Below are 26,796 nucleotides of genomic sequence, written 5' to 3' on the forward strand. Positions count from 1 at the left end.
AATATCTAGTTCTCTGGCCTGCAGTCACTGCTATGTATCCCCTTTTCTTATTTCTTTCTGCTTCAAACACAATTAGGAATGACAGCTGAATGAATTGTGCGCCCTCCTACACTGCGCCCTGAGGCTGGAGCCTCTCCAGCCTATGCCTCGGCCCGGCCCTGTTAAAAAGATATACATTATAGAGGAGCTGTCAGCCATACTATCTCAGAAAAAATAAACACATATATAAGTAGATAAATACTAGCTCTACTTACATAACACATTTATTGTACTGTCCACGTTTTGATTTTAGTGATTTTTCTACAGTAAAAAAAAAAAAAAAAAAAGGAAAATCCTTCCTAGCATTTCCAATTTTAACTGTGGCTATTTTGAAGCCAATCCTGATGTCATTTCCTCCCTTACTTTCCTCTGCCTGATTGTGTATGCATTGCCCGCCCTTCACTTTAGAAAGTGAATTATCTCAGCATGAGAAATATTGGGCAGAGGAACAGAGGTGTGGGAGGGGAAAACAAGAGGGAAGGAGGCTTCAGCCAATCAGTTTGAGGGGAAAGTAGAGAAGCAAAAAAGGAAAACCCAGCATGCCCTGCAACTTCCTTTGTGTGTACCAAATTTTGTATGTAGTCAGGTAAACTGGGGAATGATAATTTATCAACAAGAAAAGCAATAGTGATTTTACCTTTTGGATTGCCTGGTTAGCATCCTTAATAATTGTTTACCAGATAAAAACAAAGAATTGTTTTTTATTTTATGCCCGACAGTTACACTTTAAGGAAAGGGATAAAGGGTAGTTTGGTTCCAAAAGATGGGCTGCACTGTTCCCTGTGAAAAGGGACATTTGGGAGGTGCATTTAGGAAACCCATGAATTTTTTAAACATTCATGAGGGGAAAGAAAGGAGTGCAGCTTGACTTACCTGGGGCACATGCCGTCCCCCAGTTATCCATCCCCCAACCATCCCGTCTTCTGCTGTACCCTCTGTAGTGGGCATGCGTGTGTGCGGTGTGCACACACGGTCACCTTCCCAGGTCACCGGCCACCAGGGCTGTGGAGTCGGAGTCAGAGTCAAGGAGTCGGAGCAATTTTGGGTACCTGGAGTCGGAGTCGGGAGTCGGATGATTTTTGGACAAAATTCACAGCCCTGGTAAGTATTAGACTAAGGAGTCGGAGGAATTTTGGGTACCTGGTGTTGGAGTCAGCAGTTTTATAAACTGAGGAGTCGGAGTCTGAGTTGGAAAATTTTTGTACCGACTCCACAGCCCTGCCGGTCACTGCAGAGGGGGCAGCAGAAGACTGGACTGGATGACAGTGGAACAGCAGTGAGGGACACAGACTTCTAGGGGCTGAAAGAAGCCCTAGGTAAGTAAAGCTGAATATTTTTCTTTCCTTCCCATCATGCATCGTTTAAAGGTATTCGGATCGAGATCATTAATCTGATCAGATTGGTTAAGAGATTTTTGTCCATTAGCGGTCCCAAACTATCATTTCCGATTGTTCAGGAGATTGCATCATTAGTGGCCATCTTTTCACATACACAAACAAATGTGCAAATTAGCCTATGATGTTTAGCCTGAGCTGAACGACATCAGAAGTACATATGCAGCATTACTTATCACTGCATTCATGCGCTGCGTGTTATCTTATCTCAGGCAGCCTGTAAAAGCCTTCTCATCACTATATACATAAAACGTATCTTATCTATATTACTGTATGTTGCTACTATATTAAACAGTGCTGTACAGTATGCAAAGAAAGGCATACCTGTATATACACAAGACTGCTGTAATTATTCCCGGTTTTCTGTGGACTCTCCCTGAAGTTTGAAATGCTTCCTCCAGCCCCTGGCAGCCAATGTGTCCCTCCCCGCAGCTCAACTCCCAGCCATTACCCCAGGGTCCCCTCAATTTGCAGCTTCTAGGATGCGGTTGACAGGTGAGTGGTTAGGGAGGGGACCGTGTGGGAGATGTGCCTACACGGGGCGTCCCTGTAAACGATGCAATTCACGATTGCGTCCAACCAAAGCCTCCCACCTGAATGCTAATTTATGTAATTCCTGCTAGATTTGGTACAGCAGGCAAAGGGTGTATGACAGTACACCTAAATTGGCTGACTGGCATCTGCTGGCCAGATAGAGGCAGGATATTGCTCTAGCTGGAAGTTAGCAATTGTGATTGTTGCAGTTGGCATTCAGTTTAGAGGTGGTGGGGTGAGTTCCCTGGAGGTGAGAGGTCCAGGGCTTGCCCACACTTCCCTCTAGGTGTCGCATGGTGGTTTGGGGGCCCCAGCGAGTGAGAGAGACCTGGGGCCCCCGGGCTGTCATGTGGACCAGTGTTTGTGTCCCCTCAATAGCAGCCAGCAACCTGGAAAGGTTGGCCACTTCAGTGCCTGCGCAGAATGGGCACAGACGCGGCCGAACTCGCCAGGTTGCTGGCTGCTACGGAGGGGCCCCCGAGACAACGGCTGGGAGTGGAGCTGATGCGAGGGACGCATAGGCTGCCAGGGGCTGGAGGAAGCCCCAAGTAAGTATATCTATTTTTTTTTTTTTAAACGCCTGATGTTTCCTTTAAGACTGGGTTTACAATGTGGAATAGGCATTTGTCACTATCCAGTCAACTTGGCATATCGGGCTGTAATCTACCCACCTGACTTTACCCACTTCTGCCACTCTTTGTCAGCTCTGTGAATTAGTATTTCTCCACAAACATCTATTATATCCATTATGACACTGACACTGACACACACACACACACACACACACACACACACACACACACACACACACACACACACACACTTGTCAGAGTATTTCTATTGAATTGAATGTCTCATCTAGGAAATGCATAGTGCAGCATATGCTTACCTTCAGACAGTATGAAGAAATCACTGAGGAAAAAGCAGCCTCCAAAAGCAGTTTAGAAGATTCAATGTGTAGATGAACTAAAGTCAGCTCTACTGATCCCCCTAATCTGAAAGTCTTAACTTGCAACAGTTCCTCTTGTTTAATCACAACACAAAAAAAAGTTTGTTGTTCCCACATTCCACTCTGATTAAAATGCCATTGAGACATTCTGCACACAAAGTCAAGATCCATTCAGATGTACACAGTGTGGTGAATGCTAACTACAGTTTGTTTCTCTTAAGATTGCTGTTTTGTGTCTTGAAAGATGTGCATTGTGCACAAATTTGGTTGTATTCATGCAGATAAAGTACCTGTAGAGAGTGGTTGACACTGGTAATTACCACAGATCCATTGTCTATGATCATCTCCTGCTGGGTAGCACAATGTATCAGAGACAACCTGTCTCCATAAAGTACACTGCAGTAGATCAGATAAATGATTGATATACACCCGATATTGATTGTTTACCTACTCTACCAACATGTACCAGCAGAAATGGGCTGGGGAGTCGGTACAAAAATCTTCCGACTCAGATTCCACAGTTTATGAAACCACCGACACAAACTCCGACTCCGGGTACCCAAAAAAGCTCAGACTCCTCGACTCCGACTCTTTAATACTTACCAGGGCTGTGGATTTTGTACACAAATCATCCTACTCCTCAGTTTATGAAATCACCGACTCCGACTCCAGGTACCCAAAATTGCTTCAGCTCCAACTCCGACTCCACAGCCCTGGAAATTACACCTCATATATGAGGACTGTCACCTGCAGGGATCAGGACTCAAAACCTTGGAAATCAGTTTGGGGCAGAGTTCTGTACAGACGTGTCACTAACGTTGAGACTAGCGACGGGTCTGTTGCTGGGAGTGGTAAGGAGGGACAACGTGTGGTGCACAACAGGGAAAAAGAACAATGCACTTGGGGGTTAATCAGGTATCAAACGTCACCAAAGGTATGACATGCAGGATCTGTAGGAGACGATGGGGGCTGTGCTACACACACTAGATTCTTAAAGGGAACCTGAAGCGAGAGGGATATGTAGGCTGCTATATTTATGTCCGTTATACAATACCAGATGCTGTCCTGCTATTCCCTTTGGCTGCAGTAGGGTCTAAAGCACACACCTATTTAATGTAGTCAAGAAGTCAGTCACAGCACCCGATCTGCATGCTTGTTCAGGGGCTATGGCTACAAATATTAGACTGGGTTCACACTGCCGTAAAAAAAAGTGTTCTGCTTATCAGAGCGGAACAGATCTACAGACATGTGACTGGATGCTATGCAAAGCAATGGGATCCGTTCGCATCAGTCCGTTTGGAATAGTTCAGTTCAGATAAGTAGAACTGAGGGTTTTGCGATGCACAATAATTTTAGATACAGATATGGATAGCGACATAGCACAAGCCTAGACAGTATCCGTTCTCACTAGGCTGGTCACTGCATATGTTTTGCCACTTTACTCACCTGTCTTCAGTTACATCGGGTCCACCGCCACTGCTGCCTCCACCTTTTGGGTCCAATGCAGGAGAGAAGCACTGCTTTACAGATCGGAGCCCTAGCAGAAGCACTGGGCTTACAATTGGATTGCAACATACCAATGGGAAACTTCTCTCTACCCAAGAAGGATTCTTGTTGGTTCACTGAGTGGTGGACCAATGAGAATTCTCCCTGCTGAGGAAGGATTCCCACTGGTTGGTTACAATCCATTGGGGAGCCCCATCATGCTTCTGCCAAGGCTCGATCTGTATACAGGGGGTTTCTCCCCTGCAGGAGAAACCTGAGCAGCGGTGGAACCAAATGTGAGGGCAGCACGTGGGCTGAACAGGTAGCAGCAGCAGACCAGATGCACAACAACGTGTATTTGAATGAGGCAACATACAGTTCAATGTGAACACAATCTTATGCCTGATGCACACCATGCCATTTCCTGTCAAATATGATGGATTTTATACAGAATTGATCAGAAAATCTAGCGGAAATGCGGCCATACCTGATGGAAATTATCAATTCGACCCATCGATCTGAAAGGAAATTGCATGGTGTGTACCATGCATTAGAGACAAAGGATCAGTAGCACAGCCAGACAATTTGCATTGTTTAAAAAGGAAATAAATATGGCAGCCTCCATATACCTCTCGCTTCAGGTTTCCTTTAACCACTTCACAACTGAGGGGTTTTACCCCTTCAGCATCCAAGCAATTTTCACCTTTCAGCTCCTTCCATTCATTTGCCAATAACTTTATCTCTACTTCAGAATGAAAGAATGAAATGTGTTAAATGTGTTTTTTTTTATCACTAATTAGGCTTACTTTGGGTGGTACATTATGCCAAGAACTATTTTATTCTAAATGTTTTTTAATGGAAAAATAAGAAAAAAATTGGAAAAAAATCCTTATTTTTCAGTTTTCGGCCATTATAACTTTTAAATAATGCATGCTACCATAATAAAAATCCACGTAATTTATTTGCCCATTTGTACCGGTTATTACACCATTTAAATGATGTCCCTATCACAATGTCTGGCGCCAATATTTTATTAGGAAATAAAGATGCTTTTTTTTTCAGTTTTGCATTCATCACTAATAAAAAGAGCATAATTTATAAAGTAACAGTATTATAGCCTCTTGACATACATATTAAAAAAGTTCAGTCCCTAAGAAAACTATTTATGCAATTTATATAATTGTAAATTTATTTTATTTTATTTTTTTACAAAAAAAAAAAATGTTGGTAACTATTGGGGAGTGTGGGAGGTGAGGGGTTAATTTAAAATGTAAAAACAGGTCTTTGCATTTAAAAAAAATGCTTTTAGATGTAGTTTTACTATTTGGCCACAAGATGGCCTCAGTCTTTTTTTTTTTTATACGTCCTGTAAGCGAAATATGTATGCTTACAGGAAGTGTACTGAGGATGGGAAACATTTATTTATTAGAATGATCGTGCAGCTTCTCATAAAAGGCGCCGATCATTGCTACGGGGACTTAGATCAATGATTAGGAATTGCTTTCCCATTCATTGATCTCCTGGTGGGCAGATGGCAACATGAACGAGCGCACAAATAAGCGGGAGCTCGTACAGTAGTGGTAGCAGCGGGAGTACGTATATTTACTCCCCTGGGCGGTTAGATGAAGTCTGCAGGGGAGTAGATATACTGTACTGGAGCTGTGAAGTGGTTAAGATCAGTCCAGCCACTATTGCTAGCTTTGTGCTGGTAGATGCAGTACAAAGCAATGCAGCAGTTACTCTTCTTCCACTCCACACACTTGTCATTTTCATCTTGAGCTTCTATACTTTCAGAGTCGATGACCTAGAACAGTGATGGCTAACCTTGGCACTCCAGCTGTGGTGGAACTACAAGTCCCATGAGGCATTGCAATACTCAGACAGCTCTAAGCATAACTCGGGGAGGCAGAAGCATGATGGGATTTGTAGTTTTGTCACAGCTGGAGTGCCAAGGTTAGCCATCACTGACCTAGAACTTGTGCGCAGCCATGAAAATAAAACTGAAGTCTCATCTGCATAGCCTGCATTTACCATAAGCCACTTCTTGGGTCAGTGACTCAAAGCACAAACAGAACAAAAATGACAGATTGACAACTAACATTTTCGGAAGGAGAGATCAGCGAAAACATCCCATGCATTTCTGCAGTACACGCACGCACACACCTAATATTTTCCCTGGTAGATGAGGGATTTTTGTACACGGTAAACATAATTAACTCTGGGTACAATTGTAAAATTAAAAAAAAAGAAACCACTATGGGCATACCTAAACACTGAAACTGAATTTTTAAGATCGGAAGGAATATTATTAGACATGGTCAATATAAATTTGATTTCTTAACCACTTCAGTACCAGCAGTCTCCGCCCCCTTAAGGACCAGAGACCGATGGTACCAGAAACCATCGCACATACCCGCCGCTACCGCCGTCCACCCGTCACCTCAGGCCACCCACTCTGCCGTCTCTATGACGGCAGAGCTCTGTGAGCCATTCAGGAGCCACTTTCATTGGTTCCTGACCATGTGATCAATGTAAGCCAATGGGAATTGCTGACATTCATGATAGGATCAGGAGCCAATGAACTGAGTCTTGACCGGCTCCCAGGGCGAGAGAAATGCGCCGGGGAGACAGTGACGACTGGCGGGAACGGGGAGAACGCACGGCAGTAATGTGAAATCTATGCCCTGGCAAGTAGAACAGCATCAAGACAGGGTATAGATTTCAATCACCATCATCCAGAAGCGGTTAAGGGGGCTCTGTTAGCCCTGAAAAAGAATCAAAGCGTGTTCACTCCCGAAATGCTACATGCCAGGCTTTAGCAATTACAACGCTGCAGTGTGAATGCTCGCATTGGGACAATGCAATAGCGATTTGCCGATCACCAATCGCAGCGCAAACTGCGTGAAACATCCCTAAAAACAATTCACCTTACACTACAGTAGGGGCATTAGACTGTGAGCTCTTCTGGGGACAGTTAAGCGGTTCGTTCAGAAACAGCCTTATCAGTTTGCCGACAGCGCGTACACACGCGCTACTGTCGCCAGAGCGTCCGCCCAGCGGGAGGGTCTGGCGGACCCGTTGTTTGCGAAAATATGCCCTGTGTACGCGCCTTTAGTAACACGACTAATTTTCATAGATAAAAAGCTGCAGAAGCTTTCAGCACATGCAAATATATTAAAAGCAGAAGAGGAACAAGGGACAGGCTATGTAGTGATGATTCTCAAACAATTAACCAGCAGGTGTGTTACCCACCAGCTACCACCTTTGACCTGCTTACAAAAGAAGTTTTGTTTTGTTTTTATTATTTTAGATGACTTCTCTGCTCAAAATTGTTCCTGTTCGTAAAGCAACAACTCCTCTTCCACTGCTAGCCCTGCCAGAGTGAAAAGCTTGCAAGCTTTACAAAAAGGAGTTCAGTTTCTTGAGGTGTGGATAGGAGGTCAGAATTCCTTTTGAATTTTTGTTGCCGTCTGTCCTGGTTTGGGAGTTAAATCTCTCGGACATGGACAGAGAAATAAAGGGCCGGGAAAGAGTTTGAAACCCCATAATCATTTTAGTGCCGTTTTCCATTTACTGACTCTGAGACCACCAGGATTCATATAAGCACCATTAATAAAAAGTCCATTAATGGTGTACATTTAAAAGTTCTGTACAATAATTTGGGCACGAGATATTGCGTGTTACCAACGGCAGAATCTTCATTGCAGGGCAGACACTGTACAGATGTGTCGCTAGCCTGCAGTTTAGCACGTTGTTTTGTTGCTGGGGGGGGGGGGGGGGCAGAGGGACGGCAGAGCGGCTCAGGAGTGAAGTCATGTGGTCGGTGGGGTGAGGGGCGACCCTCACCCCTCGGAGGAGGTATGTGCGATACTGAGGAGGTACTTGGCCCTGAACGGCGCATTCGCAGTGGCCTGCAACCCAGCTGGATTGCAGGCTTCACATCGGCGCAACAGAGGGGACCAGACAGACACCAAGGGAGCAGACGGATTTCCTCCAAATAGTCTATGGTTTAAAGGGGGCCACACACACCATACAATTTTTTTTATTTGATCATTTCGATCCAATTTTCCGATTGATTGGTAGTTTCGATTAGAATCTGCGAGGTACCGCACACGAGAGAGAGAGAGTGTGAGAGAGAGAGAGAGAGAGAGAGAGAGAGAGAGAGAGTGTGAGTGAGTGAGTGAGTGAGTGAGTGAGTGAGTGAGAGTGAGAGTGAGAGTGAGAGAGAATTTTTGTTTTTATTTAACTAGTCAGTATATACTTAAGTTTCCTCTTGATTTTTCTAACCAACCAATTTTTTTTTTTCGGCGTTTAAGATCTTTTAACCCGAAATTGCGGCAATCTCGAAGCGTGTGCAGTACCTTGCAGATTCTAATCTGAACTACCAATCAATCGGAAAATTGGATTGAAATGATCAAATAAAAAAATTGTAAGGCCATTTTGCGAACAATCAATTTCAAGTGCACTTATAAATTAATAATTTACCTGATGTGATCCAAGAAACTAAACTACATGAGTTCTTCCTGAGTGCCAGCAAGGAAGTCAAAGATAAATGCAAAGCAAGCAGTGCTCATTCATGTTGCCATGTCATTTATGCATGTCAGGCCTCAAAGCAGTGGTTTTCCCATTTGGTGCATCAACAGAAGCAGGGACATAACTAGAGGGGTTCAAATTTGAATCCATGTATCCCATGCAAAAGACCAGGTAGTGAAACAACAGCTGCTACTCACAGGATACTCACACATCGCGCTAATACTCTACAAATTACCTACAACATACATCTGTAATATAACCCAAAAGACAAACATTGGAGGGATGTTGACATCACCGCCAAGGCAGAGAAGCCGATTACATTTTGCAGTCAAACCAAACAGCTGAAAAATAGTTCCATGCACTCTTTACCCTGCCTACAGGTAGTTACACTGCCAATAGCAGCATAACATTTATCGAAACATGATTATGATTTTATTAAAATAGTTTCCTGCATTTACTGTATATAGCACCAATATACAGTATAACATCCCTTCACAGTGTGCATGGACCAACTAGTGTTGTGGTGTAGACACACATACAGTGAAGTACAGAAGTACAAGGTAGTGCAGATATAAACAGTAAACACATGTACAGAGTAGCACAGATGTGCAGTGCACATACATGTAAGCCATAGTGAAGGCACATGTACAAAATAATAAATGCAGAGATATGTATGGTGTGGTACAGACACAAGTGCAAAGAATCAGATGGACAGTGCAGAGAAACCAACAGTGCAGTACAGAAGTGCAGAGACCCATACAGTGCAGTACAGAAGTGCAGTGACATGTACAGTGTAGTACAGCAGACACGCAAACAGCATAGTATTAAATGCAGTGCAGACAAATATACACTGTAATACAATTGCAAAGTGCAGAGAGATGTACAGCGCAGCAAAGGTGTACAGTGCAGAGAACGGTACAGTGTATTAGAGCCGTGCAGTTTACTACATCCGTTCAGTGCGAAGGCGCATACAGCACTACAGACGTGCAGTGGAGAGACGTATGCAGTGTACTACAGCTGTGCAGCGCAGAGACACATACAGTGTACAACTGACGTACAGTGCAGAGACACGTTCAGTGTACTACAGACGTCATACAGTGTTCTACAGACGTGCAGCACAGAGACACGTACAGTGTATTACAGACATGCAGTGCAGAGACACGTACAGTGTACTACAAACGTGCAAAAACACACTTACAGTGTAGTAAAGATGTGCAGTGCAGACACACATACAGTGTAGCATAGACAAATGCACAGTTTAGGGTAGATGCACAGTGCAGTGTGGGCATACATATAGTATAGTAGAGATGTGCAGTGTGGACACACATACAGCTTAGAACAAAAATACCGTGCAGAGCCGACACATGTACAATATGGCACAGATGCATAGTGTACTGCAGACACATACAGTGCAGTATAGATGTACAGTGCAGAGACATGTATAATATAGTAGATGCAAAGACATGTCCTCAGGTTTTAATCTGGGCCAGTACATTATATGCATGGGGTTTGTATGTTCTGCCTGTGTGTGCTTAAGTTTCCTCCAGGCACTCAAGTTCCCTTTCACATCCCAAAACATGCAAAAAAGTAATTTGGCAAAATTACCATGAATAAAATTATACCTATAGTAGGGATTACATTGTGAGCTTCTCTGAGGGACAGTTAGCGACAAGACTATATACACTATAAATTGCTACAGAAAACATCAATACTATATAAAATACAAAATGAATAAAATAAGGGCAGTGCACACAATGTATAGAGTGGCAGAGCTGACACATGTACAGGGTAATGTAGACACGTACACTGTTGTGTTGATGTACAGAGAAGTTTAGGCACATGTAGTGGTCGTGCAGTGTGTAGTGTTATATAGTAACACATAGGTGCAGTGCAGTTTATATGTACAATGCTGTGTCTAATATGTGCAGTGAAGTTGATATGTACAATGTTGTGTCTGTACACATATAAATATGACATAACGAAGCTGTGCAGTGTAGTGTAGTTGTACAGAGAAGTTTAGGCACTTGTAGTGCTATATGGTAACATGTATCCGCAGTGCAGATGATATTTACAAAGTTGTGTCTAATATGTGAATTGCAGTTGATATGTACAACGTTGTATCTAATATGTGAATTGCAGTTGATATGTACAAAGTTGTATATGTACAGTGTTGTGTCTGTACACATATACATTTATTTTAAGTGTTTATTTAGCGCTGACATATTACGCAGCGCTGTACAGAGTATATTGTCTTGTTACTCACTGTCCTACAGAGAGGCTCACAATATACATATGACAAAGCAGTGCAGTGTAGATGTAGAGAACTTTAGGCACATGTAGTGTTGTATGGCAACATATATGTGCAATGCAGTTGATATGTACAATGTCATGTCTAAAATGTGCAGTGCAGTTGATATGTACAGTGTTGTGTCTGTACACATATACATATGACAAAGCACTGCAGTGTAGATACGTTTAAGCACATGTAGTGTTGTATGGTACTATATATATGTAGTGCAGTTGATATGTACAGTGTTGTGTCTGTACACATACACATAGGACAGCAGTGCAGAACACAACAGATGTACAGAGAAGTTTAGGCACATGTAGTGGACATGCAGTGTGTAGTGTTGTATAGTAACACATATGTGCATTGCAGTTGATATGTACAATGTCGTATTTAATATGTGCAGTGCAGTTGATATTTTACAGTGTTGTGTCTGTACACATATACATATACACATATGACAAAGCAGTGCAGTTTAAGCACATGTAGTGTTGTATGGTAACATATATGTGCAGTTGATATGTACAGTGTTGTGTCTGTATACACATATGATAAAGCAGTGCAGTGTAGATGCACAGTGACGTTTAGGCACATGTAGTGGACATGCAGTATGCTGTGTTGTATAGTAACACATATTTGCAGTGCAGTTGAAATGTACAGTGTTATGTCTGTACATATATACACATGATGAAGCAGTGCAGATAAGATGTACAGTGTGAGGAAAGTACAATGAAGACGTACAGAGGAGATGATGAGGGCAACCAGTACAACACAAGCACTGATAATGGACACCCAGCACAGCCAACAAGCCTCTCCTCCCCCAGCACGGTGCAGAGGTCACTCACCCGGCTCTGGAGTCCCGTCTCAGCCGTCTGGCAGCTTCTTCTCCTTTTGTTGCTGCCTGAGCTGCCCTCTTCCTACAGCTCCCTCTCCTCCTCACCATCTGCTGACATGGCTACATCACCGCCCGAGCCTGCCATTGGCTCTACCCACACCATGTGTCTTGTCTGCCAACATCCAGCCAATCTGCTTCCAGCTCCCTGCCACAGCCTGGCACGCCCCCAATATGTCCTCTGGCTGAACCTCTACGCTCATGGGAGATGTAGTCCTCTGTATAGAGCAAGCTGGTGACACATGCTGACGTAATCTTTAGTAATTAATATGAGTCGTCCAATATTGTGTAAAGTCTGGAGTATGTCATGGGTAGTTTCATAAAAGCAGGTATGCTATAGTCTGTCCACTGCTGTGTATGTACTATAATCTACATTCTATGTCTTACTGCCAACCTGGGTACCTAGAGAAGTTATGATAAGTTAGATAGATAAGTTAAGGAAGATAAGAGTAAATAGATAAGTTATGGAAAACTAAAAATAAAGGACATGTTGTATTGGGTCTGAAGGGATATAAAATTTCTCTGTGGAAAAAGCAGACTTTAGACAGTGATGTCTTTGTAAATGAATCATAGCACCCAACTTTCCCCTTTTTTGGAGGGCAGTACCTATGGGAACCCTTTCCCTCTTTCCTCCTCATTTGTCCCTCTTTCCTCCAGCCCCATAAGGATGGCTGTGTCCCTCGCCGTCCTCCTACGTTGTCCCGTTCAGCCGTGGTGAGCCCCAGCAAGCGGCTCAGTGATATCGGCAGGGAACCTTCTGCGTGTGCGCAGACCTTCAGTGCAAGTGCAGAAGGCCCCGGCTGACGTCACTCAGTCAGACTGATTCCGACTGAGCCGCTTACTGAGGGTTGACTGTGGAAGAACGGCGGCTCTGAGAATGGCGAGGGACACATCCATGCTTATGGGGCTGGAGGAAGCCCTGAGTAAGTAAAAAACTGCAGTGAGACTCATCTCTGAGTCTCTAAGGTATAAAACAACATTAAGTTACAAAACAACATTTCTTATGAAATCTTTATGTTATTCATGACTAGGGGTGTGCCGGGGGCGTGATCAGGGGTGTGACAGGGACGTGGCTTAGGTGTCCCTCTTTCTTATTTCAAAAAGTTGGGAGGTATGAAAGAATACGTATTTTCAGGTTATCACTTCTATACCTATAATGCGGACTGTAGGGGCATTGTTTGTACCTGTGCTTCGTGGCCTGAATAAAGAAGATGGACTTGGAGAGTGTTAAGCTGGCCACTAACGGTCCAATTTCTAGCGAAAAATCGTTCGAGCGATCAGAAATTCTGATCGGATGAAAAATCGTTCACTACACCATCAACTAACCAATCATTGCTTCCTATCTATCACGACCACCAAGAAAATCCAAATTTTCGTTCGACAAAAATTCATTCGGGCGACATTTTTTTCACTCGTTCATAATCGATTGTGTCCATCAATGGAGATTATTTACAACCAATCCGATCAGAATTTCTGATCGCTCGAACGATTTTTCGCTAGAAATTGGACAGTTAGTGGCCAGCTTTAGAGTCTGTTTATTCTTTCTTGCCGAATACCTATAATGCAGTTATTTTTGCATAGTGAGGAGCCTCAGCACACGCTATTTTATTGGATGACTCTGGGCGCTAGAATTTCTACCCATTGTTGAAATTGCAGTGTGAAGAAACGCGGAAAAGCCGCCGTTTCTCAGGGTGAGGCGGCTGTTTCCACGTCCAGCATGGCGTCACAACGCGGAAAAACCGCCGCATGCCGCATAGGCAGAGCGGCGGAATCCGCATTGGGAGCGGCAGAATCCGCATTGGGAGCGTCGGAATCCGCATTGGAGGCGGCGAACTTGCCGCATGCCAGTGTCCCTGACAAGGGGGCTGAGCGTGGGGAAGCCGCCGCTGGTGTAGTGAGCGGTGCGGCGGCTCCCACGCTCGGTTCGCTGGATACATTACAAGACAGTACTGGTGTGGCTGGGACTGACAGTCCACCAAGATTCAGAGTGACGCGCGCGCGCACAGAGGCAGAGCTTATATAACAGCCAGAAGTGAGTCAGCTGACCAGGCTGGTCAGCTGACAATTTTAACACCTCTCATTGGTCCACCACTTAGGGAGGGGCCTGGAGAGTGTTCTGGTATATATGCTGCTGGCTGTTCAGTTGCTGGTTGTCTGGCGTTGCGATCACTACGTGGTAGCACGCAGACCTGAGTCAGATCCGAAAGTGTGCCGGGACCAGCTGGAGCTGTAATCCTACACTTAGCTAGATTTGTTGATAGTTTAAAGTACTAGTTTGATTGTGCTTATCTGTTATGACCTTCTGCCTGCCTGACCATTCTCCTGAACTCTGATCCTGTACTGTCATTCTGATACTCTGTTGCCGAACCCCGGCTCGTCCTTAGACTCTGCATCTGCCTTCTGATTTTGTACCTCGATATTTCTGATACCCTGTTGCCGAACCCCGCCTGTACTTTAGACTTCGCCTCTGCCTTCTGAATCTGTACTTTGTCTGTCCGCGTGTTTACGACCTGGCTTGTCCGACCTCGAGAACCGACCTTACTGTTAGAGGCGGTTCCCCGTCCTGATAGTGACACTCCCTCTTGAGTGTCACTCTCGTTCTGTCGTTCCTTCTCTCAGCCTGACTCCTCCCTCCGGGAGAGTCCAGAAGGAATTGGGCAGTACTCCTTACTGCTCTGAGGCCAGTCCTCTCATTATTACTGTTTGCACCAAACACTCTACTCAGGTGTCCAGAGGTTAGTTTGTATATTTCGGATTATCGGTGATACTGCAGATCATCTATAATCTGGTATACATCTGTATTTCCAGTGATACTGCAGATCACCGGTAATCAGATCCTCTCTGTGCTACACCGATCGTTACATGCAGCTTTTATAATGGGCACCTATGGTGGCACCTTTCCTTCCAAGTGCCTGTGGTGCCCTTTTGTAAACTAGGCATACATCTTCCAGAATGATGCTGTCATGTCTTTTCATAGAAATGCAAGTATAAAAAGTGCGTGTAAAATTATATACAAAACTTGTTTTTTTTAAAAGGACCCCTGAACCAAAAACAGAAAAGAATGAATAAAGCCCCCCATCTCCCATCCTCTTGGTATGGTCCATTTTGTTAAAGGACCACTATCGTGAAGAAAGTAGGCAGCTGAAACCTGACAGAACCAACAGGTTTTGGACTAGTCCATCTCTTCATGGGGACTTCTCATGGTTTTCTTTGTTTTCAACAGCATTTCCTAAACAGCAGTTGCAAAGTCTAACTGACAAAATAGTGTTTTTTTTTAATTATTGAATTTTATATTTGTGATTAACCTATTTTGGTTCCTGGACGTAGTTTCTACGTCCAGGAACCATGCGCGCTACCGCGTGCCCCCGCGGCCGGTCGTGAGCGTGCACGCGCACTCCCGGCCGCGGATTCGGTAGCCAAGGAATCAATGTATCGGGCTATGGAGCCCGATCACTGTTTCCTCTCCCCCGCTGAAAAAGCGACAGCTTCTCTCGGAAGCTGAGCTTTTTCTGGCCGTCTCCTTCCCGATGCGTCACTCTAAGCGCGTGCTACACTTAGTGTGACGTCATGTAAACAAACTCATGGCCGCCATCTTGTGGCCAAAAAGTAATACTATACCTGAAAAAACAAAACAAAAAGAATTAACACACATTTACATTATAAATCTATTGTTTACCTCCCACCCTCCCAAAAGTACCCAAATAAAATGTTTAGTATAAAAAAAAAAATGTAAATATTTACCTAAGGGTCTAAACTTTTTAAATATCAATGTAAAGATGAAATATTTCTATATTTTTTATTTTAAACTTGTAAATAGTGATAGATGCAAAATGGAAAAAATGCACCTTTATTTTCAAATAAAATATTGTCGCCATACATTGTGATAGGGACATAATTTTAACGGTGTAATAACCGGGACATATGGACAAATACAATACGCGAGTTTTAATTATGGAGGCATGTATTATTTTAAAACTATAATGGCTGAAAACTGAGAAATAATGAATTTTTCCATTTTTTTCTTATTCTTCCTGTTAAAATGCATTTACAGTAAAGTGGCTCTTAGCAAAATGTACCCCCCAAAAAAAGCCTAATTGGTGGCGGAAAAAACAAGATATAGATCAGTGCATTGTGTTAAGTAGTGATAAAGTTATAGGCTAATGAATGGGAGGTGAACATTTCTCACGTGAAAACGACGGAACCTGAATGGGTTAATAATACATGGGATTTTATTGATCTTTATATATTTGGATACTATTTTCTACAGTGAGTGGTTGACAAAATAGTGTGCCAGTGAGTAGGGAGGCTCGCTGGTATCTTACTATTTTGGCAGTTAAACTGCTGTTCAGGAAATGCTGCTGAAAACATAGAAAACCCTGAGAATTCCCCATGAAGAGATGGACTGGCCCAAAACCGGTCGGTTCTGTCAGATTTTAACTGCCTACTTTTTTTGCGATAGTGGTCCTCAACAGGATAGTGGTATTCAACAAGATTTACAGTTTCCAGGAAGTTGCCCCAACTGCTGCACAATTCAGAACTTCCAGAAGGCTCTGGAGGTAAGGGGGGAGGGGGGGAGGGATTCCAAGGGCTGCGTGCAGCATCAGGACACTCCTGGAAAGGAAATATAGCCCACCATGGCATTATTGAATAGGTTTTTCCTCGATTTAGTGGTACTTTAAAGCGAATTGCTGGTTGCCAGATCTGCACTGCCACTATTTATGCTCACGTACGCTCTCTACTGTGTCATGTTACCGCCAGTCAGCTAAATGATGCTGTGACAGCAGTGACTAAGTTCACATCATTAGCTGGGCGCAAACAACCTCAGTTCCTGACAATAAATACACCATCCCAACGACTAACAGCCAGCAGCAGGAGAAAGGAAATAGGTGGGGTGTTACACCACTTTTATTGGTTTTGCTCTGCCTCCTTCTTGCCCCTCTGGGATGCCCCCCCCCCCCCCCCCCCCAAAAAAAAAAAAAACCCTAACACCAACTTCTCTACTCACCAGGACCCCTAGATGTTACAGAGATATCATCACACTGGTGTTTCCATCCAGGTCCACATTGGCATCTGAAGGTGGGCCGACACGTCATCATCACAGCCTTCCATGGTGAACAAGATGAGGGAGTGCAGCCTAGATTGTAACTTTGTAAGTACAGAGTCTTCCATCGTGTTAGTGTTTCTTGACTCTGCTGAATGTATTCTTTCAAATAAACACATTTCTGTATTGCTGTATGCAGGGCCGGATTTACCATAAGGCACTATAGGCACGTGCCTACAGGCGCCTAATAATGGAGAGGCGGCTCAGTCCCCTCCCTGAGCGCCTCCCTCTCTTCTTCCCTATGCAGAGTCCTGATGAGAGTGTAAATGAGAGGCAACTCACTCACCTCTCCGCATTCCACTGATGAGATCTCCCTTCAGTCAGGGCAGCTCTAGCTACTTAATACTGAGGGTAGTTCTGGCTATCTAATAATTGGGGGCACCTGTAGCTACTTAATATTGAGGGTACTCCTGGCTACCTAATGCTAAGGAAATCTTGTAGCTACCTATGATGGGCAAGGGAAGTAAGGGAGAGGTGACAGCTGGGCCAGCCAGCACACTTGCAGTGCAGTTCGGCAGGTGTTTGTAGGTTCATGGAGGGTGGAGTCTAGGGTGCCAGGACATCTGTGCCTATAGGCTCCTGTGATGTAAATCCAGGCCTGGCTGTATGCTATTGTACTATGCATGCATCAACTGTGTATCACATGGCATTGGATTCCTGCATTACACAGTGAAAGTGAATGCGCTGTCACTGTCCACGGCACAGAACCCTTGTTCCTAGAGTCTCTGTTGTGCCTGTTTTAATTGTTATACATAGCATACTCTGTACTGCACATTGAAGAGTTCCACTCACCATAATGGAGACAGCATATCCTTTCACAATGGACATGAATGAATGGATCCTGTAGTTAATATAGGATATGTCAACACATATCCTTTGATCTGTTGCTCACTCATTTGGGAAATGGAATTGTTTACTCCAGTGACTGCAATTTGAGTCCAATTTTGACTGCAGTGTTAACCAAGCCTTAATGCATCTTATTGCATCTTCTAAATCGTACATGTCAAACTCTGGCCTGCGGGCCAAATCTCGCCCTCAGAGGCATAAAATTTGCCCCCCAAGTGGTTTGCCCACTTTGCATTTTGTTTGGCCCACTCTAAACCAAACGGGAAGCTATAGTAGAGTATCGGCCCACTTTGTATTTGAGTTTGACACCCCTGTTCTAAATGTACTGTACATGGTTTGTATATGTATTTATGGCAACCACCATTTTCTGCGTTACATTATCTACAGTGTCATGACAGATAATTGAGCCATATAAGCTAAAATTATTTTCCAGGGGCCTTTTTTTTTTATGTATACCCTCTGGTGGGTAGGTGGAGTGATCTGAGAACATCCTGGAGGGAAACAAAAACACAGACAAGGGAGCCCCAGTGGTGCAGTATGTCACAGTAGTGGGTGAGTTAGGTAGAGAAATAAATGGTACTCACAAAGAGAGGTTGCAGGCGGGCAACCAACCACTGTAAGTAGGTGGAGATGCACAAACCCAAACTCCACTCGGGTGTCCAGATGAACTAGACGCAGTCGCTCTCTTGGTACAAAAATGCATTAGATGGTTGTAGTGTTGGTGTCACAGCCCTAACCAAATCACAACCTCTCCCGGAGGAGGGTGTGTAACACAAAGCGGGGAAAAGAGGCGCCCAGAGTACAATAAAACTGTGCTAAAAACAGCTAAAATAAAAAAAGGTGAGGTGAGCCAGAGCAAGAGACATCTTTTGATCTAGCTGGGATTACTCTGCCACTGTATTTGGCCTGAGGAAGTGGGCTGAGACCCACGAAATGCGTTGCCAAGTGCGTATTAAAATTTGTTGTTATTACTCAAATTTGTCTTCATTGAGGTGAGCCACTTTACCTATTTTTGCTGTTTTTAATGACGTTTTATTATACTATGGGCGCCTCTTTTCCTCCCTTTGTGTTACCCTCTGGGGAGATACGTATGATTTCTCCCAGGTAAGCAGTGTAAACTTTTGCCATCTATTGAAATTAATCCAGTCCAGGTTTACTGGACCACTTCTATTTTCCAGTGTTCTCCAGTACCTTGCAACCTTAGTAGATGAAATCCTTTGAGTATTCCCAGTAAATGCCATAGTGTTGACCGGTGTTAACCTTAGAAAATGTAGAGTGAAATGATATCTTTTATTAGCCAACTGAGTAGATTACGATAGCAAGTTTGCTAGACAGTTCAGATCAGGCTATGTGTTGAATAAGTTGGACAAACATTGCGCCAGACAATGAGCTGACAGTAGTTTAACATTAACCAGGGAACGGATGTCCCTGAAACAGCTTACTTCTGAAGAAATGGCCACAGTAGGGAAGATCTCAGGGTCACAGTACTACGGAGTCATTGTAGGACAGAAACAAAAGTGCAATGTGAGTTCAAGCTCATGGTATAGTTCATGTCTGTGACATTTGATTATTTAATTTCCAAGCTGCATACATTTACTTACATTTATCATAACATTTGCATCAACTCGGGATTAGTAGCATCTCATCAACCACCTCTAGTAATGGTTATACTATTACTTTTTACCAGGAAAAATAGCAGTAATGAGCTCATTGCCTTTAGCAATACAGCAATGGACTCTATTCACAAAACTTATCATGAATTAACTATTGAACACCTGATTGATAAAAATAACATTTCAGCAAATTTAAAAGGAAAATAATCACTAAAGTAAGTTGTTCCTGATAAACTTCATTTTAAAGGACAACCGAGGTGACATGTGACATGATGAGATAGACATGTGTATACACAGTGCCAAGCACACAAATAACTAGGCTGTGTTCCTTTTTTTCTTTCTCTGCCTGAAAAGAGTTAAACATTAGGTATGCAAGTAACAGTTTCTGTCGAGGCCGGGTCAGACTGGATCAGACTATAGCATAACCCTCGCTGATAAGTAATAACAATCATAAAACACTTTTTCTGCCAGTAAATGGCTTCTAAGAGCAGAAAAGACATACAAAGGGTCAATAATTCATAGATTTGAGCTCTGGCATACTTCAATGAAGGTGTCATTGAGCAGAGAGCTTGAAACAGTAAAAACTTAAAAACTATACTTAAATATAAAATAAAACTGTGGGATATCTAAAAAAAAGTCATTTTTAGGAGAAGGAGGATAGATACAATTGTTTTTCTCATCAGTTTATTTTCACCTCAGATGTCCTTTAGTATTGCTTTTCTTTCTTTAATTATATTATATTTTTGCTTTTGCTCTTTGGGAGCTTAAAAAAGTAACATAGATAAGGTGAAAACAGAGGAAAACAGGCAAAAAAGCTTTGTGAATGATGCCCAATGTGGTTATCTATGGTTAAATTTCATGTGAAGTGGCATACAGGCTGATTGCTGCTATACGAATATAATAATTGTCTCAATAATTATCACGTTCATCGGCAGATTGACCAAGAGACAGCTCTCGCTCTCTGATTGGAGATAGATCAGTTGGCTGCCTAGCTTTAAATTTATCAGGAATCAGCCTTACGACGCCACTGATTCTGCCCTCCTGACCGTCTCCAAATGTAAATGTGGCCTTCTCTCCTCCCATGCTTGAACATTGTACATCGAACCCATCCAGCTCCCGCAACTCCCACTCTCCTCCGCTATGTCCCCTGAGAGTCACCGTCACACAGAGGCACGGTATATATACCACATGCCGCGTGTGATGTCACACACACGTGCCATACGGGGGAGATATTGGTGGAGACTGGGAGTCGCAGCAGCATAAGTGGGATATTTTAAACTGCACAGGCACTGGTAGGGGGGCATTTTACACTTAGGACAGCGGTCGGAGGTCCATTGCGTTCATCGGTTCTCATGTTTTTACTTTACACATAATCGACCACGTTGGACTGGGATTTTCCAGCATGCTTGATCGATACATTTAACCGAAATCGGTTGAATAAGCGATTGGTTGTAGCGGCACCAATTTTCACCTGATTCGATAATCATAGCGATAATCAACACATATATAAGTAGATACTGTGTTTCCCCGAAAATAAGACACTGTCGTAATTTTTGTTTCAAAAGATGTGATAGGTCTTATTTTCAGAAGATGTCTTATTTTTAGGGGAAAACACAGGTAGTTTTCCTATACAAAATGTATACACTGCATGCCATGCTGAAACACAAGCAGCATGCACAGAGCTTGTGGTCTGCAGATATTGGCTCTCACTTACAAGAAATTGATTCTGCTGATCATGTGGGTAAGAGTCTATTTCTTGTAGATAGAGAACTCTCAGTCAGGCTCCCCAGAGCTATGATAGGATAAGCTGTGTGTCCTGCAAAAGGTGAAGTGCTGCTGATGCTTATCAGGACAGATCAGGAGGACTGGCTCCAACAAAAACACAAATTGCCTGACACATATACAGTACTGTAGAACTCACATTATACTGCTGCTCTCCTGTATCCAGGCTTTGTATTGACCGTGACTTGCTGGTGTCATGTGGGCTGCTCCTAGGGCTTACATTCGGGGGAGGCCTTATATTTCAAGCATGCTAGGAATTCCTGCTAGGGCTTATTCTCAGGGGATGTCCTACTTTAGGGGAAACATGGTAAATACTTGATCTACTTACATAACACATGTATTGTACTGTCCACATTTTGATTTCAGTGAATTTTATATAGTAAATGAAGAGAATTCTGTTCCTGGTGGGAATCATGTCTTTTCCCCACAGTTTAAGGCTAAATACTGATGTAATTTCTTCCCTTAATTTTTTTTCTTTTCTCCTCCAATTGCTGAGTCACCTCAGCCTCGCTTGTAAACACAGGTGAGCAGAGGATCATGTTTCAGCTAAGAAGCTAGGCAGGGAAACAAAGGGAAGGAGGAATATATTATAGATAAAAAGAACTTCCAGCATGCAACTGAATGGCAATGGCTATGAAAGGGCCAGTGATCCTAATGTATGTGATAACTCCAAACTATAACAGCAGAAAAAGTTTTGAATGCAGGATTAGCATCTTTATCACTTAATACACTCAGACCAGTTGCTGTTGAAATTTTATTTTTATGGTGACAATCCCGCTTTAAAGTACAGCTGACCTGAGGCAAAGCAACCTAAGGTAATCATAGCGCTATGATCAGTGCAGTTTCTGGCCTGTTCATCACTCCAGGCAAGAAAACCTTTGTCACCCTCTGCCTCGCTCACTCAGTAGTAGGGATGGTCAATGAGATGCAAACAATTTTAAGGTTATGCTGGAGTATGCAAATTTCGTATGCACATTTATGCAGCTTGAACATGAACCAATCAAATCCTGCTGGGGTAAAATTTGATTGGTCCATTTTCAAGCTGCATAAATTTGCATGCAAAAATTGCATAATCCCGCATGAACTCGAAACTATTTGCATCTCATTGACCATCCCTACTCAGTAACAGTAACACAGGATTACATGACCATCTTAAAGAGAAACTCCAACCAAGAATTGAACTTTATACCAATCAGTAGCTGATACCCACTTTTACATGATAAATATAATGCTTTTCACAAACAGACCATCAGGGGGCTCTGTATGACTGATTTTGTGCTGAAACCCCTCCCACAAGAAGCTCTGAGTACCGCGGTACTCTGGGCAAACTGCCACAATGTAACAATGTTCACAGACAGGAAATGGCTGTTTACAGCTGTCTGCAACAGCCAAAACAGCTAGGAGCAGCTACATAACCTGCCCACAGTAAAAATGTCACCATGTAATAAATGTCAGAATGTGAATCTGGGAGAGGAAAGATTTTACAATGAGCAAACACTGACTAAATCATTTATACATAATTATGGTAAAAAATGAAGCACTTTTTTTACTACATTATTTTCACTGGAGTTCCTCTTTAAGTTGGGCTAGCCCTCAAGCCTGTGATGGACATGAAGTCCATTTATCTTTTTACAATAAAGTAAAGAGCTTTTACAATGCTGATACTAGCCTTTTTACTACGTTTTGCAACTGTGTGGTCTCACGGTGCAGAGACCTTTGGCAGTCTCACTGTGTGGAGAAGAAACAGACATGCACCAACTTTCAATCATGTGATCCGTCAAAGGCTTCACCCAACATTGGGGTTGAGCAAGGTGACATACCCCAAAACACACTGATGTAAGTAGTGGGAGTGGTCAGTCTTAGCACTAGGTGATGCCAGGGATGGGTCACATGATTGCAGGTTGCATACATGCTGGATGCTACACTCCTGAGAGATCCGTACAGCGTGGCTCTACCAGCCAGCATGCTATAGCTTCTCCATTCCCCTCTGGATAACTAGTTTCAAACATGCCCAGTCCCTTTTCTCTTGTAAGTGCAATTTTAAGAGTTGGCTAGTAAATCGTTGTTAAAGGGGTTCTGTGGAGTGTTGAACAAAACAAAAACGGACACTTACCAGGGGGCTTCTATCGGCCCCCTGTAGCTGTCATGTCCGGCGCCGTCCTCCTACGATCATCCGTTCCCTGCCGCCGGTCCCGGTCTAATGATTACTCTAACGAGACTGTGGCCGCGTGCGTGCTTGCTCCCGCTCGCGTCTCTGGGAGCTTACTGTGAAGGCCCAGTACGCGAGAACATTGTACTGCACCTGTGCAGTAAGCTCCCGGAGACACAAGCGGGAGTGCGCACTATTCGTCTTGTTAGACGAATAATTGACCGATGCCGGCGGCGGGGAACTGGTGATCGTAGGAGGACAGCGGGGGTCATGACAGCTACAGGAGCCGATAGAAGCCCCAGGTAAGTGTCAGTTTTTTGTTTTTTCAACACTCCACAGAACCCCTTTAAGAATTTTTTTTTATCATATATTCGTATCTGCTGGTGTCTGATTATACGATAGGTACATTAACAGGACTCTATTGCAACTAGTAAAAGCTTTTAAATACATACAGTGCATATAAATGTTCATATCTCCAAGAGTAAAATGCACTATAAATTACGTTTTGTTGCTGTCACTTTCAGAAGTAACAGGTTTTGAACTAGACCATATCCTCATGGGGGATTTTCAGTTATTTATGTATTTACATAAGCACTTACTGAACTGAAATTGCTCAGTCCAACTGCCAACTGCCAAAATGGTGTGTAGCAAGTAGGGAGGCCAGCTGACATCTTTGTATAAATTCTTATTATAGAGTGCTTTTGTAAAGAATAAAGGAGATAGTAAAATCTCCCATGAGAAGATGGACTAGTCCAAAAACTGTCAGCTTTTTCTAACTTCTGTAAGTGACAATAACATAGTAGATAAGGAAACAGCCGGCACCATCAGTAGTAAAATTTCTGCTCTTTTATTGCATATGAGACTCCAGCAGTAATAGCAACGTTTCAGGGTAGCAAACCCCTTTGTCAAGCTCACTGGAAATCAAGATACATACTGACAAATAACAGACCTCTTTATATAGTATACATGGTTGGCAGCGACCAATAGAATTCAAAACTATCAGCCCCAATCATGATGGTCCTGCGCTAGTGGACCTGATGGGGAACTTAAATGCAGCTGCCACGATAGGCTGCTTGAATATGGAACCACCCACCTTGTATATTCCCCACTGTCCGGCCAGCCTCCGTCCCCCTTGGTCCGCCGGAACTCACAACAGGTACCGCCCTGCACGACCAGCGCTGCCGGCGGATTCCCTATGTGGATACACGCAATGGGCGGAGCTAACGCTCCGTCCCAGCGTGACTCGGCGGACTCTAAGGGGACGCCAGCGGCTAAACAGCCGCCGACGTCACCAATGATGTAAAGGGGGAGGGGGAGCGGCGCCGCCAGCCAATCGGGAACCTCCCAACTCCTACCCAATCCTAAGCGCGTGGTCGTCGCCTGGCAACCATGACTAACATGTAGCCAGTGCGGCGCCACTATAGTATCAAAACAATACGTAAGCATACCATAATTTATCGTAAAAATACAGGCTTCAATCTCAGCATCAGAAAAAGTATCAAGGCTAGAGAGAAGACACATAGCGGAGGAAAAGGAGAGGAAAAGTTTAAAGAAATAGTACATAGCAGCTAGGAGGAGAGAAGAGGGGGAAAGAAAGGGGAGGGGGAAAAAAAGGTCAGCTTAAATGTACACAAGACACAGCAAGTTAATCAGATCTCACAGAGACAATATATAAACTGCCCAACGGTCCAGACTATATCACACTAAAACATATCAGATACATAGAGGCTGGGCACAATGGGCCTCCCAGAGGAAAACAAACAACAATAGTAGCATCTATAAAAAGGGTAATAAATCAAGTTCCCTATTAAGTCCTCTTGGCTCCATCGTGTCCATCCAATACGCCTCCCTCCAAAGTAATTTTTTAATACGGTCACCTCCTCTCCTAAGAGGCTCCACCCTCTCTACGACCATAAACCTAAGCTGACTAACATGATGACCCATCTCCACAAAATGGTACGCCACCGCCTGGTCCATGAGTTTCTCTCTAATAGCATGCTTGTGAGATGAAATACGTTTTTTGAGTTTTTGTGTAGTCTGACCAATATAAAGTAGCCCACATGGACATTTCAAGGCGTAAACTACATAGTCCGAGTCGCACATATGCCAACCTCTAATCATGATTTTAGTACCCTGATGGGGATGGGACAATGATGGGCCCTTAATGACCGAGCTACAATGTACACAATTAAGACAGGGATATGTCCCTCTCCTTTGTGTTTGTGCAGTATGTCTATCAACTTTAATATCAGCATGCACCAGGCGATCCCTTAATGTGGGGGGTCTTTTGTAGGATATAAGGGAAGGATTCCTAAAGTGTTCAATCTCAGGGAAGCTATCGGACAGCAAGTGCCAATGACGCTTAATGATCTTAGATATACCCAAACTATGTGTGTTGAATCTGGTCACAAAAGGGATACGATTATGGATCTGCTGCCTATTTCTCTGTCCTACACTCTGTGTATCTACTCTAATACGCGCCCTCTGTAATATCTCAGTGGGATACCCCCTACTCTCAAACTTATTTTGCATTTCATCTAGTCTGGTCCCACGTACAGCCCCGTCCTCAACAATATTCTGGATTCTCTGAAATTGGCTAATGGGCACCGACCTCCTAGTAGCCCACGGGTGGAAACTCCCAAAATGGAGAAGGGAGTTCACATCCGTCGGCTTGACATAGAGATCGGTACCCAAACCCTCACCTCTCCGGTAGACCAGTGTGTCTAAAAAACTCACTTGTTCAGGTGAAGCATGTATAGTAAGCCGTATGTGTGGGCATTTGCCCATCAGCTCAGAAATAAACATTTCCAGGGTCGAATGTGGCCCCGCCCACACGCAAAAAACATCATCTATATATCTATGCCATTGTCTGGCGTATTTCTGAAATAGTTTACTGGTGTACACGAACATCTCCTCGTATACCCCCATAAAGATGTTAGCGTAGGACGGGGCCACATTCGACCCCAATGCTGTGCCCCTAACCTGTAGAAAAAAATCACCATCAAATCGGAAATAATTAAACTGTAACACAATCTTCAATAGGTCACATATAAATCTAACCTGTGGACCTGAGAAATCTGATGCTGTTTCCAGCATATATTGCACTGCCTCTACACCCCCATCATGAGGGATGGAGGTGTAGAGGCTCTCTACATCCAGCGTAACCAACAAACATGGGCCCTGTAGAGGTTC

The 26,796-nt window shown here is 43.6% G+C and overlaps 1 protein-coding gene and 1 long non-coding RNA gene across 4 annotated transcripts in view; one reads left to right on the forward strand and one right to left on the reverse strand.

The window, feature by feature from the left end:
- ACLY (ATP citrate lyase) overlaps positions 1-12,208 on the reverse strand; it is a 129,920-nt gene extending 117,712 nt beyond the window's left edge. The window contains exon 1 of one of the 2 annotated variants that reach the window (XM_068263107.1): positions 12,067-12,208. The gene's annotated coding sequence lies outside the window, so the exon portion shown is untranslated. The remainder of the gene's footprint in view (positions 1-12,066) is intronic. The other variant, XM_068263106.1, reaches the window with a different exon arrangement.
- Positions 12,209-12,358: 150 nt separating this feature from the next.
- LOC137542493 (uncharacterized) overlaps positions 12,359-26,796 on the forward strand; it is a 31,882-nt gene continuing 17,444 nt past the window's right edge. The window contains exons 1-2 of one of the 2 annotated variants that reach the window (XR_011025444.1): positions 12,359-12,442; positions 17,122-17,262. This is a non-coding gene — a long non-coding RNA (uncharacterized lncRNA). Of the gene's footprint in view, positions 12,443-16,598; positions 16,670-17,121; positions 17,263-26,796 lie in introns of those variants that run through there. The other variant, XR_011025445.1, reaches the window with a different exon arrangement.

Source organism: Hyperolius riggenbachi, chromosome 12, assembly GCF_040937935.1.
Source record: "Hyperolius riggenbachi isolate aHypRig1 chromosome 12, aHypRig1.pri, whole genome shotgun sequence".
NCBI classification, from domain to species: Eukaryota; Metazoa; Chordata; class Amphibia; order Anura; family Hyperoliidae; genus Hyperolius; species Hyperolius riggenbachi.